Here is a 21,973-nt window from a genome sequence, read left to right on the forward strand (position 1 = left end):
TTTTTCTCTCGTCTCTTTTCACTCAGTAACAAGAGGCAGAACTGACTCCTAATTATTACGAAGTAGTAACAGCTCTCTGTACGTGAATTGTTCGTAAAAGAGCCATAAAATAGCGGCAGTGGAGCGCGTCACGCAATATACAAGAATACAAGATAAACGCGTGTGAATTCATCTGTAATACGAACACCATAATCTCTCGAAGCATTGCAAACATCTATGCCATTCCCTCTACAATCGTGGCATGCGCCTCACATAAAGTTGCGTCACATCCTTCGTTTTACCTCGTTTATGTTTTGCGCGATGTGTTCTTAGAAATCGAGGAAGCGAGTCAGGAAAACTGACTCAAACAATCATCCGGGACTTCCCCTTTTGTTACATACTATACGACTCTTTTCTTCCTTTTTTAACACATTTTTTGTACCATTCATAAGCATCAAAAGGGAAAAAGTCGCGTATTCAATTACCTTATTCATTCCGAATGAGCTGCTTTAATTTCAAAAGTCAGAGATACGATCTTTTTTTATGAGGCTTCTATAATTTTAAATCAGTTTTCTGCTTGAAGTTCTGAACGTTAAAATGAACGAATGTTTTTACTGATGACTTCGTGAACCAGAAAAAGTGATTAAATGTTTGTTTAATTTAACTGACAATAATTTATTTTTTAAATAAAATAAAAATGTATATTCTAAATTGCAGGTGGAACAATATTAACGGCTAAAATAGAAATGCGACAAATATTTCGTTCATTTAAACGTTTCAAACTGCAGGTACGTACATACATTTCATATACAATGATTTAGAATATGCTCATTTCATCTCTGAAAGCCATTTACTTCCTTTTGGTAAGGAATTTTTTACAGGTAGAATTTTCCATGGTACGGAACCATTCAATTATTTCGCATTTTTTAAAACAATCGACTTGAAATACTTTTCTGCGGTTTCTAGGGATTCAATTAATATGTTTAATTTAGAAAGCTTCCACAAATTATATTAAAATATATTTTTAAATAGATTAGTACCATGAGCTAATCAAATAATTAAATAATACAAAAAACGAAATTATTCATTTCTTGAATTTATCTCTAAGCTTAACGAATTTAAATAATATTTCAAACTAATTTTAATTTTATCTTCTTAAACTTAACATTCAGCCTATTTTTAGTCCAACTAATGTGGTTACTATATTACATTCAATTGAAACAACTGAGGTTTTAAAGCAAAACACATTAATTCCTAACGAAATAGTTTAATTGTCTACTAATAAAGATTACTTTTCAACTAAATATTTGACATTTGACCTGAAAAAGAACAGCTTTCTACCAAAAATGGATGAACTACGTTTTCAGTTGAAAAAACCTATAAAAAAAAAAAGAACAAATTTTCAACTAAGGTGATGAATTTCAACTAAAATTATGGATCTTCAAATGGATTAGATTAATTTTAAACAAAAAGGATAATTTTTTAACAAAAAAAGAGTTTCAATTTCAACCAAGTAGTATTATTTTCAACACAAAATATGTAGTTTTAAACAAGAAGATTAATTTTGAAACAAAGATATTAACTTTTTACCAAAAAAGACGTTTTCTTAACAAAATACATGAATTTTCAATTATAGGAGACAAATTTTCACCCAAATAGTTGAAGTTTGAACAAGACCAGAATAATATCCATCAAAACTTGGAATAGTTAAATTTTTAGTTAGAAAAATGTTCATACTAAAAAGATGGCATTAATTTTCTAAAAAAAAAAGGATTTATTAAAAATAAACATGAATTTTCAATGAATTAGGTGAATTTTAAAGTAAAATAGACACACTTTTAACCCGGCTATTTTCAACAAATAGCTCATTTTTTAATCAGAGAGGTGAATTTTAATTTAAAATGATGAACCTTCGAACTTGAAAATTAAAAAAAAAACAGTTTAGGTTTAAACCATATAATTAAATTTGCATACAAAAAAGTGAATTCTGCACGAGAAATGTGATAGTTGATGTTTTAACCCAATGTTTGTTTTCTCATTAAATAAAAACCGATATGTCTAAAAGAAGATGTATAATTTTTTAAGAATGTTAAGTTATTCTTTTTAATCGAAAAATAGTATTTTGAATAAAAAATCATTAGAATAAAAAACAAAATTCACAGTTTTTACTAATTTCAATTTGAATTGAAGATATAAACTTTCACTAAATATAGACAATATTCTTCTTGCCTCTCTTCCCTATAATTTTAAATAATAGATACTATAAAGATACAAAAATGTTGTGTTGACATTGTTTTTTATATTTTAGTTTAAAAATTGCGTGAGACAATAAAAATAATAATTGCGTACGTTTTCTTTTTATTAATTTATAAATAATTCATGATGAATAGGATATAAAATAATAGGAATTTTTCATTGTCAAAAGAAAAGGTACAAAATAAACTATACGCTTAAAATCAAAAAGGTTTTTAATTTAAAATATTTTTATTACGAAATTTTTGCAATTTTACAAATCGGAAATTATAGCTGCCACGTTTCGTGATCCTTTTAGTTGATCCCGACGCACTCACACACCTGAAACTTTGCTCACCTTTTTGTATCTCAAGTACCGAGAGCTCTGAGGCTAGGTCAAAAGCAAATTTCAGGCGTAAGAGGATAGTCGACGTTATAAGCTTCCTTTCTTCTTTCTTCATTCTTCCTCTTTTATTTATCGGTGGAATTTGTCTTGAAAACATACTTTTTTCCTCAAACTAGAAGATTAAAAAAACTAAATAGAAAAATTATGTACTATAATTAAAAAATAATCAGGGAATTCCCCTTTGAAAAAGTTGACAGCACTGGTCGAGTTTCGCCACGCACTTTTTTAAGGGTCCTTAAAAAACTAGGTTACACTAAGGGAGGGGGGGGGGGCAGAATGAGACATCACAGAGAAAAAATATAAATGTAAATAACAATTTTTTTAAATGCTTAACAAAATTAAAATTATTAATTTTATTTTACATGTGAAGCATCTAATCAAACTACACACTATTGCCGCTATTCGCAACGTTTTTCCCTTCCTTAAAGAATTATATTTTTTCTCCTGTTTTCGAGATACTTCCCCTTCTTCCTTGTTGTTTCGCTTAAATTTTAATTCGAAATGATAGAATCAAATAAGAAAATCTGACTATTTTTGGTTGAAAGTTTATTCTTTGTAATTGAAAAGTCTACGATTATATTTTTGGTTCATAATTCATCTCTGTTGGTTACCAAGTATACTATTTGGCTCAAGATTAAACTATTTTGTTACAAATTCGTTTTCTTAGTTAAAAATTAATTTTTTTAACCAGAAAATTCAAATAATCGACTTATAGCTGAAAATTGATAGTGTTAGGTTAAAAATTCAACTACTGAAATTTTGATTGAGTATTCATATTTTTTGGATGAAAATTCGACTAGTTGATTGAAATCAGAACTATTGCAAAGAAAAAAATTTGTATTATTTTTATTTTAGCATTCCATTTTTTCTTAAAAATAGATTCCTTTTAGTTAAAAATTCGTATGTTTTGGTAGAAAAAATATCTTATAGATTAAAAATTCGACTACTTGGTTGAAAGTTGAACTAATTTCTGAAAAATTCATTTTCAGTATAAAATTCCGCAATTTCGTTGAAAATAAACTTTTTGGTTGAAAATATTGGTGGAATCTGCTGGAATTGATAGATAGCAGGACGATAACAAATTTCGTATCTGTATACGCACAGTAGCATAAGTTATACCTGTTTAGTTAACAAAATCCTTTTCTTTGATTTTTTTATTACCTCAATGCTCTGAAAATGCATGTATTCAGTTTTTCATGCCTTTACAAATATCCACTTTTACATAACCATAATCGTACAATATTTAATATAAACTCGTAGGCTCTCTTTTCAAAAAAGTGATGATTTTATCTTAAATTGTTTTTAAATAGCTTTTGTAATTGACTAGTTTGGTAATTGGTAATTAGCATATCGATGGTAATGTAAAGGGGGTTAATTCTATATGTACAGCAATTTATTACACAAGTTTTTTCACAAAATTTAGAAAATGAAAACAACACAAAATCAATAAAAAAGACAAAACTCAAATAGGACCTCTGAATCATATTCGAATATACATTTTCCACTAAAAATCTACGAGTTAGGATAGTGTGCCTCTTCAGATTCGAAAATAATTTTTGTTTTCTTTTAATAAATGAATCATTGTAATTGCTTCAATTTTATTGAAGAATGAGCCAGAAATACTAGAACAGAAAATTCCGTTGTGGTATTTATTTACATTAAGGTCGGAATGTTTTCGTGCTATATAGCTTGTATTAACACATTTAAAAATATATAGAAACATAGATATTGCGATAATTAATAACAAGCATTTATTTTCTATGATGCGTGTAAATTTCTGGCGGATCGCATGATTGTCGTCTATTTATCGACCATTTTGTTGACAATCCACACAGATTAATAAAAATCTAGGTCGTCAACTCGTCATGCAATACAGATTATTTAAAAAATTAATAATTCAGGATTTAAAAATTGTATTTTTATGAGCGACTTTATATTTTAAAAGAAAAATATCATATTCGAAGTCACAATTTTTAAATTGTCCGATTTTAAATGGGAAAATCCAGAATATTGAATAATTTTAACATAGAAAAATTCTTCTTTATTATCATCTTCCCAAGTGACTTTACATAACCTTCGTGTCTTTTCTCTTATTTTCAAAATATGAATAATATAATCTCAAATGGAAAAATTAAAAAAATGTGCACAAGTTTTAGTTTTAAATAATATTATCTTATAGTTATGGAGAATCAATTAAAACAATTATATTAATACAATTCGATCCAATACATACTGAGATCAAATCCAATTTAAATCAGGCAGGTTCTAGACTTGAAGTTGCAGAATCTGTTAAGGAAATTGTTTGACTCAAAAGTTTGAATCTTACTTTAAAAAATAAATAATATCTGGGCCTACATTTTTAGATTTTTATTATCCATTTATTCAGATTCTTCATTAGAGTCTTCAGGATCCGAAAAGGAATCACTGGCTGTTGTAGATAATTTAAGAGCTCAATTGTTTTATTGAAAAATTTCTGGATAAATGTAAAATATATTTAAATATAAAGATTAAAAAACATTTTAGACAAATAATATCTCGTCTTGCCATTCTTTTTGTAACTTAAATTGTTTCAGCAAAAAATGTGAAAATTCGATTTTATAAAAAATAATCTTCTAACGATCAAAAATGGTTTGGCCCACGTAAAACTCACAGGTAGTTTTCCTTATACAACCATATATTTTTCTTAAATATTGAACAAAATTGTGGGTATTCATATAAGCTAAGAGTGAAGAAAAAATTTTCGCTTCTAAAAATAAAATTTTTATGTTTTTATCGGAAATGGTGCAAGATATCATTAATGAGTAAAAGAACTTTTTGTAGAACTTTCTTAACTGTGCAAAATTTATTTTACAAATTTTTTCGTATCTATTGTTGTTTGAAAAAAATTCGAGAATTCGATTTTATGCAAAAAAATTCTCCTGGCCACGAAAGTTATTTAGCCCGCATAAAACTGACAATGTATTTTCCTCATGATATTACAAATTCAACCAAAAACTGGCAAAAAATATAAGCGTCAAAAGGTACATAAGTTTAAGGACAAAATTTGGGTGTTTTTAAAAAACAAAGCTAAAAATTAAAATACTCGTAACTCCGTAAACATTTTTTTTCACAAATCGCAAAAATACGTATCGCTTAATTTCCTCAAAAAAAAAAATATATATTTCGGCCTTGAGAAATTCTTAAACTTAAAATGTAGAACCTGCCCGATTTGAAATGGATTCGATCCTGAGATTTTAAAAAGCTATTATTTAAAAGTTTGTACACTTCACTCCCATTCCCAAATCGTTTAAATTACCTCGTTTCGAATTTCAAAGCTCAGAACTTCAAAGTTAAATTTAAATCGTTAGAAACTTAAAAGCATTCAAATTCACATGGCATAAATTTGAAACCATTAAAATTTAGAATCTCAAAACTTTTGGAAATCAAGTGATTCTAATTTAAACTTCTTCATATTTTAAAAGCCCGTATTTGTATAGCCCATTAATCATTTCTAGAGCTTCCGAACTTTTCTGAGTTCACAAATTGATAATCTTAAAAGTTGAAAACTATGAAATTATATTTATAAATCTATATAACTTTTCAATTTTTATAATTTTGTAAATTCATTATTTAAATTTTCACCCAATTCTAACCAAAGTCGAACATTCTTCAAATTTCCTGGTAATTAATTTAAAATTCAGAAAAATAAAACAAAGGAAATCCTTCCACTCGGCACTTTATTCGATTACCATTAATGTCTTCTTTCCATGGCAATATAATTTTGGTGAAACAAAGCGAAAATTTTCATCGAGTTTATCTCGTGGTCGAGATTTAATTTCGTTCGTTATCGGAAGCTTAGAATTTCAGGATAATTATTTATCGGTCTGGGTCTATTTAATCCACTTTAATGTCCTTTTTATGGCATCGGAGGCAGTTTTCGAAGAAGGAAACCCTCCGCTTTTTGCTATCAAAACTTAATACTTTGTGGGATATTGATTGTGCACTTTATACGAGGAAAGGTCAATATTTCAGTTCTATTAACTTAGCCTCAGTTTGATTCCCTCGAATTCATTGCCTCTTTTACGACTGCTTGCACGATTCGATAAAAGTATTCTTGAAACGATGATTGCAGTAAATTTTAATATTTCCTTATAGAAACTTATTTGAGGATCTACCTGAATTAGAGATTAATCATTTATAATATAAATATCCAACAATTCAAGCAATAAATTATTATGAAATAAAATACATTTAGTATTCATTGAAGCAGAAAAATACAAGAACTAAATGCATTTGATTTATGAGTTTAAAACGTTCAGTTTCGAATCGAACTTCTTGCTCCTTTTTTTATCGGATTCTATCAGTTTCCGTGAACTATACGGTAGTCGATAAAATTGGAACCTAAATCCGATTAGTTTTAGCAGAGACTCGAGCAGAGAGCAATTGGTGAATTTGAGAAGGGGACTTTATAGCCATTTTCGATTTTAGAACGAATACTAAGAAAAAAATATTATTTGACGTGACTTATTTTTTGTGATAATTCACTACTTTTTCGAATTTTTATAATTTGTCGGGATTTTAAATCCAAATAATATAATTCAGGAAACAATTCAAAGTTTAAAAAGCCTTACAGAGTTTTTCATATAGAAAGCATTGATTCGACTTTTGATACGTTTAACTTTCAATGATTGAAAAATCACAACTTCAAGGTTAAACAAATTTCATGCCAAAGCATTTGAAGATAACAAACTTAAAATTGAAATTCTAGACGAAAACAAATTTTTCAATTTGAAAGAATTGATTGTCAAAAATTTAGAAATTGTGGGCCTTTGAAGTTGTTCCATTTTGAATTGGTGAGTGTAAGTTAAACTGATTTTGTATAGAAACATTAAAAACAGAAATAAATTTAATTTTACGAAATAAGGGCAAAGCATTGATCTAGATAATTTTTCAGTTTTTATGTCGACAACAGAATACAAATTTTTAGAAAAAACATTCATTTAAAGGCAAAAATGTATGGTGTAAATTCAATTAGTTTTATATAATTAGCCATTTTTCGAATTCCACATTAAATATTCCTAGTGAAAAATGCAGCACATTTTCATAATTTAATAAATAAGATGAACTTTTTAGTGTTTCATACTAGAACAGCCTAAATTAGTAAACAAGAATGAATATTCTCAACTTTGAATTTTGAAGGGTTAGAATGAAGGGTTCTGCAACTTAAAGTGTACAACCTGCCAGATTTAAAATAAAATCGGTCATTTATAAATTTGTTGGCTCACTTTTCGCTTGTATATGAAAAAAGTGTTATCCCCAAATTCTTTGTTCTTACAAAAAAAGAGATTGTTTTCTCCCTTATTCTGTGGACACCTTCAATCTGCAAAAATAAGGTACTAGGAGATACCAGAGGTGGAATGGAAAAGTGGACTAGAAACGCAGAGGGGGATTGACGAAGACGTTGCCTGGGAAGATTGGCAATTTTCGCAAAATTAAGCGAATTGAATCGAATTATGTCAAGCCCGGTGACGTCAGCTTTGTAACTCGCTGAATTGACGAGAAATGCGAGAGTCGGCTCTTAGCATCGATACGACTTTAGGCGAGATACAGTTGAGAATTGAAACGAATAAAGATAGTGCAACTATACTTCACAATTTTACACGATACTGTCGTGTTGATTCGGCGACATTAAAAAAACATTAGCGTCGATTTTTTTACTAGCAGAAGGCGGAAAACTCGATTTTTCATGCGCCTTTTGTAATTACTCCCGCGATCCTTCCACAACTCTAGTCAGTCAATTCTTATGTTTTGAAACTTTAGTGCCCAAGGTATCGCGATTTGTACATCAAACGTCATATTTCTTTTATAACATTTTTCCGCTGACACACGCTTAATGCACATTGTTTCCCTTCTCAGTGAAGGTTGCAAACGTCGCGATACGGTGAAAAATATTGCATTAATTTACCGACAGAAAATTAACTAAATAGGTTGAAATAAATCAAAAGTGAATAAAAGAACGTTGAACTAAAAAAAAAAGTTATTTGAACTTTTTTTTCGTGAAAAATATACTATTTCTTCAAATCTCTATATTTAAATTAGTAAAATGAAAGCGAAAAGCTAGTTACTAACAATTAGTAAATATATGGGATTTTGCAGCTCCAATAGTTCGCCACACGAGTTAGCATCTTTTCATTTTGTCACCATGAGTTATCACCTTTTCATTTGGTATCTCTGAAATGGAACGTTGTCATTTGACAACGTCACTATACTAATTCACTTAAAAGTAATTATTGCTACACGCATGCGCAAGACCCAAATTCGTAATTATAAATTTCTAAAACATTTTGAATATGCAAATGATCGTAGAAAAATTAATGTAATGTAAAAAAACAGTCGACTTATTCATATTCATAATGACAAATGCAAATTCAGAATTATATGAATAATGGTAATTTGAAAAAAAAACAATTTAAAAATTTCCTCTTTTTAAAGCTATCCAACATAAATTCGAACTAAATTAATAGAACATAATAAAAAAATCACACTTTCATTAGTTGAAAGTTAATTAATTTTGATTCAAGAGTCTACTTCTATATTTAAAGTGGAGAATTCATCTTTTTAACTTAAAACTTCAACAATTCAGTACAATTTTTTTCTTTATCGACTAAAGAATCTCATTTGTTAAAAATGTTCAATTTTGGTTGAATATTAGTTTCTTCAGTTAAAACTTACCTTTTAAAACTGACAAAGAACTTTTTTTCTCATTTTTGGTTGATATTTCAATATTCTTTAGTTGAAAATTCACGTATTTCGTAGAAAATTCTTTATTCTGGCTTGAAAATTAAATAATCTTGTAAAAGGCATTCTTCTTGGTTTTAAATTCAACCACTTCATTTAAATTAATTTTTTCGGTTGAAAATTTGTCTTTTTGGGTTCAAAATTCGTCTTTTTGATTTGAAAATTTAAAAATTTTGTTAAAATTTTTGTCTTACTTGGTCGAAAAATCTTTTTTTATGAAAATACATTTATTTGATTGAAAATTCAACCATTTAGTTAAAAAAGCTTCGGAATTTCTAAGATTTCAAATTGAATTTAATATGGTATACATTTTTATTTAAAGAATTTATTTTCCTATTTTCTTGAAAAATCACCTTATTCCTTATATTTTTCAACATTTTGGTCTGTAAATATTGTGATTGATATAGTTTAAAAATGCGTTTTTTCAGTTGAAGTGAGACTCAACAATTTTGTTTTACTATTTCAATGAATAACATTCAAACAAATGATTATTATTCAAAATCCTTAGTGATAATTCAAAATCTTAAATGGTTACTAATTCAAATTTATAAAGCAAGAAGAAGAAAAAAAGCTTAAAAAATATTTTTTAATTTATTCGCATTTCTAAAAAATATTCTATTTTTTTCTAATTTATCCTTTAAACTATGGTAAATATATGTTGTCATGAATCTTGTCAACTGCACTATTTTAATTTCGAAGCTTTAGATTTCAAAGCATTGTAATTTCACCTGACGAAAGAAAATATACGAAAAATGTTACGCGGAATTTTTTACGGTTTATAAATTTGATTTTAAACATGACAAACATAAAGCACTCAAGTCTGAACAATTGTTCATCTAAAGACTTTAAACTTTATATTATAAATTTAACCTAGTTTGAGTTTTTAATTAAGTTTCATTAAATTTGACTTTTTTTACTATTACTTATAACGTTGTGGAGGAAGCATAATCTCCCTGAAATAAAGACATACTGAGTCACATTTTTAATTAGACTAATGTTTGGACACTCAATTACGAATGTGTGTCAAATAAAATGAAAAAATAAAAAGGGGATCTGACTGTGTAATCGAGGGTGGGAGAATATGACATTTAATCAACCCCTGGGACACGAAAAAATATTTCAGAGTTCATATAAAAGGCGTGGCACACTCCGACCTATTATTAAGCGAACCACGAACACTAATAAGAGTCCACACGCACATCATAATTTTCGGAGATGAAAGTGAATGGATGTAATATGTGAGTATTCAGTTATTTTTCATACAATGTCCCTTTATTAAAGTTAGCTTTAAATAATCTTATTGAGTTAAAATGAATTAAATATAATAATATATATTTTTTGTACATTTAGAAAAATTAGATCTATGAAATTCAAGTTTAAATAAAAAAGTTCTGAAAAATGTTTAATGACATTTTTTCTGGGATTTATCTAAACTGAGTAACAGATAGTTTTTTTTCTTTGTAATTACCCTTGTTACATCAAATCATATCTCGGAATGATATCAGAAAGCATAATCGTAATTTATTGGAAAAAAATTACTCGGTGGATTTTACACGATTCAAATAAAAGAGGAGGAAAAAACTTGAAAAAATTGAGATAATATTCCAGTGTGTCACTGAAGCGAGTAATGAGTAGTTCTTTCCAGAAAATAAATCAGCTGACTTTTTTATAGACATTTTAACTGTTTGAGAAACAATAAAAAAATTTATGGGTGCGATATCAAGAATGTCAACTTTTAAAACTATGAGCATTGTTCACTTTTTAGGCACCTAGATCTTTTACATTATTTTCCAATTAATATTAAAGATATTTTCTTTATTAAAAATTATTAATTTATTATAAAGAAATTTATTTTTAAAGGTCAAGAAGTTGAGAAAATAAATGTTCTGATAGAAAATCTTGCTTTTCCTCAAGTGTCGAATTCGGGGCAATTTTCTTATTCAAGGGTTTTCGACCAATGAATTTTCACACGCGAAATACTCGTTTCCTGAAAGTCATTCGTTGGAGTGGCCCATTAACTTGGAATCACTAGTGACTTCCGAGCGCAATAAAATGCGGGTTCAAAGAAATAATATAAGAACGATGAAGAAAAAGGTGCCGTGAAAAGAAGGTAGACAAGCTGTGAAAAACCAAGTAGGTTAATTTCCAGAATTAAGACTGCTGGATAATGAATTTTGCAAGATTTTAAAATTGTAATGCGGCTCCGCTCCAAACGATGAAGCTTGAACTGAAAATGTACTATTTTTAATCTCAATAGTGAATTTTGCCAGATTAAAACATTTTTAATCCAAAACAAAATCAAGAAACCTTAAAAAGAAAATGAAACTTGAAAGTTTTTCATTTGACATTTGAATTTTTTCAAGTTTTTAAAATGTTAATTTAGCTCAGTTTCGAATGATGAAGAATCGACTTTTAAAATTATAAAGTCATTCAATTATGAAAACTTCGTTTTGACATTGGACTCAAGAAAGATAAAAGTCGAAAGGTTGAAGCTTCTTATCTTTTCCTTGTCTGGGAATTAAAACTATTGAATTCTGCAAATTTTCAGATACATTTTTTAAAAATAAAATAATTTTTGAATTAAAATCTTTTTTTAAAAATGAGTTTCGAAAATTTAACTAAAAATTTATCAATTCAGTGACCGTATTTTGCTGTCACGAACGAGGTCAAGAATGAGAGAGATACGAGGGGAAAAAAATTTGTAATTAAACTTGTTTTAATTCAATTTTGCAGAAAGTAATTCTAGAAGATCAACAATTGAAGCTTGCACACCTTTTACATTTTCGTAGATTTTTGGTTTTATTTCAAATATTAAAAATTTAAGTTCACAACATTCTACAATCCTTATAATTCCAGATAAAAAATTTCTCAATTCTGAACCTTCATGTTTATGAATATCCAGCAAAAAATTTCCAATTTAAAAAACTGTTCAACTAAAATGCTTTTAATTCAAAATGGTTTAAATATTGCGGATCAATTTTGAAGCTGTAACTTCGAAAATCGAACCTTTTTACACCATTTTCTATTTTTGTAAATGTTACCTTTAAAAAAACATTTCATTATTATGTCTCGGAAGATAAGATTTAAAGAAATGATACATTTTTCTAAATTTTCTAGTTCACTTCAATTATAAATAAAAATTTTTCAACGCAGTCTTTGACAAGCCAATAGGTGTCAGTTATTAGCAAGTGAAAAACCTTTTTAAAAAATTCAACATTTTTTTTCATTCTCCAAAATTGTAAAAATTTGCAAAACATGAAAATTGAATTTTATTATTTTGAATTTACGAGAGAATAACAATTTAAAGTTTTATGGTGGCCGTTTTAATCGAGGATACAAAGGCATGGCTTTCCCCGGTTCGATAAAATATATAAGGCTTATTTAGTATTTTATTTTCATTCAGAAAATCCAAATTCTCAAAGCTGATATTTTTTCATTAGAATCAGAACTGAACTGTATATTATAGCACTGGACGTTGCACTCTATGCAATTTTAAACTTTAAAATTAAAATGTTTCCTTTTAACAATTTCAAATAAAATGCCTTTAAACTGCGAAGATTTTGATCTTAATTATATCAGTTTAAGAAATTTTATGTGAGAATCATTCAAAATTAAAAGATTAACCAATTTTCTAGCTGACCACTTTTTAAAACAGAAATAACATTATTCTGGACCATATTTTAAGTTTGAGTGATTTCAAATTCATAATTTTTCAATTGTTCTTTATAGATCACGATCCAATACTTACACTTAAAAATTTTCAAATAATTTTAATTGAACAATTTAAATTTAAGCGTTTAAAGCTTAAATTTAGTACTCCAAAATATTTAACGATGTAAGGCTTTCTGTTTTAATCAATTTAGTTTCAAATAGTTTAGTTTTGAATAATAAATTTATAATTGCTCATTTTAAATGAGCAGTCAAATATCCCCTTATATTAAAAAATTAGACTTTTTTTTAATTTCGAAATTTCAAGGTGAATGGGTTGAAAATGGAATATTCTAGACTGAAACAATATCTGAATTGGATTTCAATTTGAATAAAAGCATTTGATTACGAATTTTTATATTTATTTAAATACTACGGCTTTTGTATTGAAATGTTTTATTTTGTAATATTAAAGTCCATAATTTTTTATTTTAAACATCTTCAGAATCGTCTTTCAAAATCAAGAAATGTTAAAATTTTGAAACCTAGCCTACATTACAATTTGGGAAATCATGAATTAATTTATATCCACAGGTGATGACTTGAAACTTTTTTTTTAATGTTCAGTTTTAATCGCTTTTTTCTGTAACTTTTTGAACTTTTGTTTATAATTTTTACTCTTAAAAATTGGGGAACTCCTCCCGGATTTAAACGTTCAGAACTTCAGGTACATATGAAAATATCAGTTCATCCACAATTAAAAAAAAAAAAAACTTGAATTGTTGAACTTTATCAAATCAAATAAAACTATAGTTTATATAGGCAACATTTTATAATTAATATAAAATATATAACAAAAATGAATAAAACCCTTAAAATTGAACATAAAAAAATGGAAAAAATCAACTCTTTCAATTTTGGACACAGCGATTAGTAATTTACTGAACTTGGAATATGAACGCATCAATTTCGTCCATGTACCGGAACCGCGGAATATTTAATGACTCGCAAATTGAGTCTCGTTCATTTCAACACAATATTCGGCTTTCAGTGGAAAAAGTCCGTCCGCGGCGGACCGTGAATTGCATCAATTTCGAATCCTGTCCAATACGTATATTGAAAATTTAATGCGACGTCCCTTGATGCCGCTATCGTCATCCAAATTTCAGTCATCGCTCGAGTTACATCCAGGCATCGTTTTACACATTCGCGACTCACCTGCTAAGCTCTCAGCATCTTTCCAGTTCATCTGAAGCGACAGGTCTCCCACGCGGCAACCCGGATTGCACAACTTTCCCGCTGTCCTTTCATCAAAAATCTTCTCTTCTTTAAAAAAAAATCGGCTTCCAAGTCCGAGAACCTCCATTCTAAATTCACGAAAAAAACACTTCTTTTCTTTTTGCTAAAAAGAAGTATAACTTCTCCAAGAATAAAAAAAAAGATGAGTAACACAATCCCGGAAGTGGTAGGCGAGAAATCTCGCGAGAAACTAAGTCGTTTTAAATTATTAAATTTCGAATAATTAAAAAAAAACTGACACTATCGTTGCATACACGCACTTTTTTTCCACATTATAGATTTTATAAATACTTTATGTCTCTAAATGCATCTTTCAATTCCCAGACTTTAAATTTTTTAAATTGATTTCTTTAATCTGAAGGATAATTTATTACTTTATGGGGTTATATTTGTTGGTTTTTCCGTGTTTTAATCATTTAATTCATTTTTGAAATTTTTGAGGGTATCTATATTCTTCTATTCTAGATTAGTATCTCCATCGCGAGAAGCGCGAGCCGTCCCAGAACTTGGATGACCAAGTTGGGTTGGCAGTTTAAATGCAACTATGCTTCCTCGGGTTTGGGTTGAGCGCGCAGAGCTCGAGTCGGGGACGTTCGGCTAAACTCGTGTTAGTTCGGATCTCGTCGATATGCCCATAGACACTGTGTATATGACTATGGATATGCCGTACCATGCGATGCCGCGCTATGCTTCCCGACGACGGTTTAGTGGAGGGGGAAGTGTTGAGGTGGGGTAGAGAAGAGGGGGATGTGATTTTGAGTGGGGGTTATGGTTGCTTGGTAGTGGGGGTTATGGTTGCTTGGTGGTGGCGGCGGGGGTAGTTAGGATGCGGGGACTGAGACGAGAGGAGAGTAGACGCGTAACAGAGACGGTCATATGGCGCCCAACGCGGAATGGGGATGTCTTATGTCATTCTCCTACGCGCTCACGTAACTGGTGTCTCGTAAGTACGCACATGCTCTCATGATCAGATTCACGAGCCTTTGCTGGGAATGGCAAAAAAAGACGGGAAATGTGTCAAGAAATTTGAAGTTTCGAGAGGTGAATTTTAATTGAGTTTATAGAGATTGATAGATAAAGGAAGAACTGATGGTTGTTTGATCTATGTGATGTGTAATATTTGTTCTATTGAGTATTTATTGAGTACGTATTTTGGCAATTCTTATTATTAGTAACAAATATATATTTAATTTACATCTTCATTGATATCGCATCAAATTTTTAAACGTTTACCAGGCTCGCTTTGAAATTGTTTACTATTTCTTGTACAATTTGAAATTGTACAGTTTTAAGCAATTAAAATTCTTCATTATTGAGTCCTTAGAGCTAAATTCTAATTAAAAATTGATGATCTTTGTATGTCTTTTAAATTTCATTCGAATTGTGCAGTTTTGAAGCCAAAAGGACGAGCTTTCTACGAAACAGTTAAGTTTTCAAACGAAAAGATAAATTATCAACTAAAAAGATAATTTTCTACAAAAAGACGAATTCTAAAAAAATATAGAGATTTTTAACCAAATATTCGAATTTTTAACAATAAAGATTATTTACCCACCAAAAAAGGCGGAACCTCAACAAAAGCATCAATTTTCAACCAACCAGTCGAATTTTTAAGCAAGAAGTAAAAAATATTAATTTGGAACGAACAAAGAAATAGTTAAATTTTGAATTAAAAATGCAGTTACATTTTTAAACAAAAAAATTAATTTTCAATCAAGAAGATTAATTTTTTTACCAAAAAAGAAGAGTTTTTAAAAAAACAAATTACATCAATTTCCACACAAATAGTGGAATCTATAAGTTAAAAAGGATCAACTTACAACGAAAAGTGGGATAGGTCTACAAAACCGTTGAATTTTCAACCAAAATTATTAATTTTCTGCCAAAAAATTTTTTTTTTTCCAAAAAAGACAAATTCTCAACAAAATAGATTAATTTTTAACCAAATAGTTGAATTTTTAATTAAGAATATTAATTTTCTATCAAACCAAACGAATTCTCAACAAATAAAAATAAATTTTCGAACAAGCAGTTGAAATTTAATGTAAAAAGGATTAAATAGAAGGTGAATTCTTATTTAAAAAATTAAATTTCAATTTAAAAAGAAATTTCAACAAGATAGCTTAACTTTGTCCCAGATTGTCGAATATTCAACCCAAAAGACGAATTCTCAATCAAATATATCACCTTGCAACCAAATTTTTAATTAAATTTAAAATTCCGCTGTTCAAAAAACCATGACATCCATTAATCTCAACCAAACAGTTGAACTTTTGATCAAGAACTTTAATTCTCTATAAAAAGACGAATTTCTAACAAATTATACTATGGGAGATGAACTTTTAAATAGAAAAGATTAACTTTTTGTCAAAAAGATTAATCCTCAACAAAAAGCATACATTTTTAACCAAAGAGCTGAATTTGTAACAAACAACGTTGTTAAAAAAACCAGCAAAAATGTCACAGAACGATAAAAGAATAAATTGTTTATGAAAAAAATTAACGTTTTATAAAAGAGATAAATTTAACAAAAAATTGTATAAATTTTTAAACCAAATGGTTGAGTTATCAAAGGAAAAATCAATTTTTTAAAAAGAATGAAAGTTAAATTTAAAAAAAAAATTATTATTTATTTTAAAAAACGAATTTTCTGCAAAACAGTTAAATTTTCTATAATTCATTGCAATTTTCTATCATATTTAGTAATTTCTGAACTGAAAACGATTAACTTTTGGCAAAAAGTGTAATAGTTACCTTTTCATTTTAATTGAATTTTCTACTGGTGTAAATTGACATAAATCTAAAAATTGTAATTTTTGAAGAAGTTTGATGAAAAATTCCGAATTATAAACGTTAAATTTATACAATTTAAATCATACATTTTCGATTATTAAATGCTTTAAGTTTGATATTACTCAATTTGACATTATATGAAAAAGTGTTTTTTTTTAAATATAAAATCCGACAAATAAAATTGTATTTTTTTACCGTATAAAATAAAATTTTTAATCAATCGAAAAACAGAAGATAAAAATTTTCATAATTTGTCACTGATTGCATAATAAGGGCTTACGTATAAAACAAAAAGTCAAAATATTAAAAATGGATAAAATACTTCTAAAGACATTTTTTGTGGTATAATTTAAATTCTGTAATGTTTTAAAATTTGTCGTTCATAAAAATTTGACGCCGACTTTATATGCTTCATCAGTTTTAATCATCATTATGATCCGTACATAAAGCTGGGTTTCAAGGTATGCAGAGCAATGCAACTCACATTTCACAAACCATGCAAAATGAAGTCAATGCCGACCATAACTAAGGAACACTATCGTACTTAAGCGACTGTAACCGGCTCTTAACGACGATAAAACGGTTTAGTTAAAATTGACCAAAGCACGAAAGTTAAATACTCAAATCTGCACGCTAATTATACATTTGCAGTTAAAAACAGTTGCTCAAAGCTCGGCCTACAAGGGAAATATTATAGACCACGCTTATCTAGGAAATTCCTCAAAAATATTTTAAATATTTATCTCATCATTATTTACTTACATTTTATTATTAATGTAAATTTTTCTTTAAAAAAGATATAATTGAACCAATTCTAACGACGATTTAATAGTTTTCCAATTACATGTTTAAATATATTTATCAAAATTCTCTAATTTGTTTCATTTTCAAGTATGTAAAAAATATTGGTTTGAAATTTAAGTAACTGTCTATGCATATATGATTAAGAGTTTCATTTCACTAGAATTATAAAATTTATAACACATTATACAGTTCCAGTTACTTTAAGTAAATACAAAAAGAAAACTAACTGGATAATATTTAATGAAAAGTCACTGGAATTTTATAAGATTACATTAAATACTTCAAACCTTTTTTTTGGGGGGGGGGGGGGGGGGGGGGGTTCTGGAAAATCTCATAAGTCCTTATATAGAGGAGGAGGGTCCAAAGAATTTCTTACGTACGTGTTCGCTTTCTCATTTTTTTGTAATATAATTAACACCTGTTTTGGCTTTGAAATTTCATTCTATACTATGATGAACAATACATCATTTATTTGTTTCATTTAATTTTTATTATATAATATTTCATACTGACTATAAATCCAATAAATACAAAGAGTTAAACTGTTCATTGTCCTTTAAAATCTTCGGAAATCCCTTCAGATCTCTAAAAAGCCCGTAAATGTCCTGAAATTCCGTGAAATATTTAGAAATTTTGCAAGTTCCCTTTAAATCTTTTAAATCCCTTTCAAATTCACTGAAATCATTCAAATCCGTGTGAATCTTTTCGAATCACTTAAAAGCCCTTACAATATTCAAAGCCATTAAAATTCGTCGAAATCTCTTCAAATCCTGTATGATATCGGGAAATCCTTTAAAATTACGTTCAATCTTTGAAATAATAGGAAATCCTCTAAAATCTACTTACATATATACGTTGGGATGTTTTCAAATGTCTTAAACCCTTTTAAAATCCCGTGAAATCTTAAAAACCCCCTCATAACTCTTAAAATTCTTTGAAATCCCTTTATAATTCTTCAAATCCTTTAACAGCTCCTTGAATTCTCAAAATCTCACTAAACATTACATCCTCCATATTATTCAAAATTCGTAAAAATACTTTAGTACGAAATAAAACCCTTTGAAATTTCGTGACTTTTTTTTAATTTCTACAAATCCTTTATTATCAATAATAATGCGGAAACTATTGGAAATTTCGATAAACATTTTTAAATCCTACATGATTCTTTAAAGTTCCGTGAAATCATTTTAAAAAACCCTTTTATATCTCTTAAGATCTTTAGATATACCCTGAAATGGTCAAAATCCTCTTTATATCTCATAAAATCTACTAAAATCAATTTAAATCCCCTGAAATTCTTAGAAATCTCTTTAAATTTTTTTAAATTTGCATTAAAATTATATTCCTGGTATTCGAAAATATTCGTGAAAATAATTCGGTACCAGATAAAATCCTTCGAACTCCCGTGAATCTTTAAGAAATTTCTGAAAATTCTTGATCAAGTTTGAAAATTTTTCGAAATTCCGCTTAATCTTTTCGAAGCATGCAAAATCCTTTAAAATTCCATAAAATGATTGAAACCCCTTTATATATCTTAAAGTCTGTTGAAATCCCCTCAAATCATCAAATTTTCTTAAAATGTATTGAAAACACATTAAATAGTTTAAAATCTTTGTAAGATTTCGAAATCTCAAAAAATAAAACTCCGATATCCTAACAAATTCGTGAAAATATTTTGATACTACACAAAATGCTTTGAAATCCCGCGAATTTTTTTAAATCTCTAAAAATCCTTTATAATATTCGGACATTCTTTTAAATTCCGTTTAATATTTTTAAATTCTACTAAATCCCTTAAAATCTTGTGAAATGATTAAAACCTCGTTTATATCTCTTAAGATCCTTTCGAATTCCTTGGCATTTCTTGAAGTCTCTTTTAATTTTTGAAATGTCATCAAAATGATTTCCCTGATATCCTTCAAATTCGATCAAATACTTCGCTGCCGCACTACAATTCTGTAAAACTCCATGACCTTTTTTTAAAAATCTTCAATCCTTTATAATATTCGTAAATCCTTTGAAATCCCGTGAAATCTTTTTGAATCTTACAAAATCCTTTAAAATCCCATTAAATAATTGAAACCCATTTATATCTATCAGAATCATTTAAATTCCTTCAAAATTCCGTGGCTTATTTTGAAATATTTTAAAATCTCTTAGAATCCCTTAAATCCCTTTAAAAAGGTAAAAGCTTTTATATCGCTAGATAGCTTCAAAATCCCATAAAAATCGCTTACAATCTTTGAAAATACGTTAAAATCCCTTCAAATCTCTAAAACTCTGTTAAGATCCTTAAAATTCACTAAAATATTTTGAAATCTTTAAAATCCTTAAAAATATTTCGGAAACTCTTAAAATCCCTCAAAATATATAAAAATCTGTTAAAATCCCCGGAAATATTTTCAAATCTTTTACAATATATTAAATGCAATACGATTTTTTTGAAATGTCTTGAAATCCTTTACAATCCATGGGCGTACGTTGGAATCTGTTGAAATCGTTTAAAATCTTTAAAAACCCCATGCCATCAATAAACCCCCTTTACATTTCTTCAAAACTATTAAATTCCAATGAAATATTTGGAATTTGTTTGAATCACTTTGAATCTTTGAAATCTCATTAAAATCCCCTAACATTCTTTAAAATTTGTGAAAATATTTAGCTATTGTATGAGATCATTGAAACCCCTTTGAAATCCTGTGGTTTTTTTTGAATTTTTAAAAATTTCTTCAAATCCATGAAAGCCCTTTAAAATCGCTTAAAACCCCAAAGTCGGTTGTTAACTTCAACATTTCTTACAATTCTTAAAAATCCGCCGAAATATCTTGAAATCTCTAAAAATTGGTTAGGATCCTCGAAATTCCGTGAAATATGTTGATATTTTTAAAATTCCTCAAAGTTTTTCTGAATCGATTGAAATCCCCCACAATATATTGAAATCTTTAAAAACCAGTCTAAATCCAATTAAAATCTCATTATATCTATCGAAATTTCTTACAATACTTCGGTATCCATTGAATTCCTTTAAAATACAGTATAATTTTTTTCCTTTTAAAAAGGGAAAAACTCTGTTAGAAATGCTTTACAAATATCTTTCAATCATTTGATTACCTTAGACAATTGAGAAATATTGACAATAAAACATTATAATAAATAGCGTGGGGTGTGTTGATGACAATCTTCCACTGTTTATTATACAGTGCAACTCTTTTATAGTCCCGATTTCGAGGCTGACGGTGGGTGGTAACTAACTCATTATAGCCTGCTCCGGTTTTGTTTGTTCACGCCTGACTGCTCGCCTGGGCGACAGCTGCAGATCCCGCGCAGCTCCTGTTACTCCTACATGCGGCGCGGAGTCAATTCTCGGAAAGGCTATAGAAGGGAGGGCTATTGAAGATTTTCACTGTAGTTGTATTTTGTGAATATTACTGAATTTTTTATATTTAAATAAAATGACCAATCATGGAGAGGGTAACCAGACATTGTACTCATTACTCTATTTTTCCTATATTGATCAGGAAATATAAATTCTTACATTACATGCATAAAACAGAACCTTATGTTTGACTGAAACCCAAGTTAAATGTACTGATCTACTGATGCAATTAGGGACACTATTCTGCACAGTTCCTCGATGCTGCAATTACGAATTATCATGTCACTTTAACGAATAATGTAAAGAGATCTAACTTACGTTAACGTTATAGAATATAGTTCATACAGCGCTATAAACTATGAAAATGTATTGCTAAAAAATAATTACTAAATAAGCGCACGATTAATTCTGATAAATATTGGATATACTCTTAATTAATCGGTATTTGTAAGCACGCAAGTCAATTATCTTAACCACTAAACTATTACACGAGATGCGATCTGTAAAATAATTGTGAAATGCATTTGTACCTGAGAGGTGGCGAACTTGGAAACGACTTCTGAATACGCGCCCATGCCATCGCGGCACACAACAAAAGCTCTCGGATTTACCCTATATCCGTACAAGTGAGCTGAAACAGTTACGGAACAAAAAAAACG

General features: G+C 28.5%; 1 long non-coding RNA gene across 1 annotated transcript in view; it reads right to left on the minus strand.

Annotated features, from left to right (window-relative positions):
* The window catches only part of LOC117182146, a 219,068-nt gene extending 204,214 nt beyond the window's left edge, over nt 1–14,854 (minus strand). Inside the window, exon 1 of the long non-coding RNA XR_004468275.1 lies at nt 14,261–14,854. This is a non-coding gene — a long non-coding RNA (uncharacterized LOC117182146). The remainder of the gene's footprint in view (nt 1–14,260) is intronic.
* Nucleotides 14,855–21,973: the final 7,119 nt, after the last annotated feature.

The sequence above is a fragment of the Belonocnema kinseyi genome, chromosome 10, assembly GCF_010883055.1.
Source record: "Belonocnema kinseyi isolate 2016_QV_RU_SX_M_011 chromosome 10, B_treatae_v1, whole genome shotgun sequence".
Taxonomy (NCBI): domain Eukaryota; kingdom Metazoa; phylum Arthropoda; class Insecta; order Hymenoptera; family Cynipidae; genus Belonocnema; species Belonocnema kinseyi.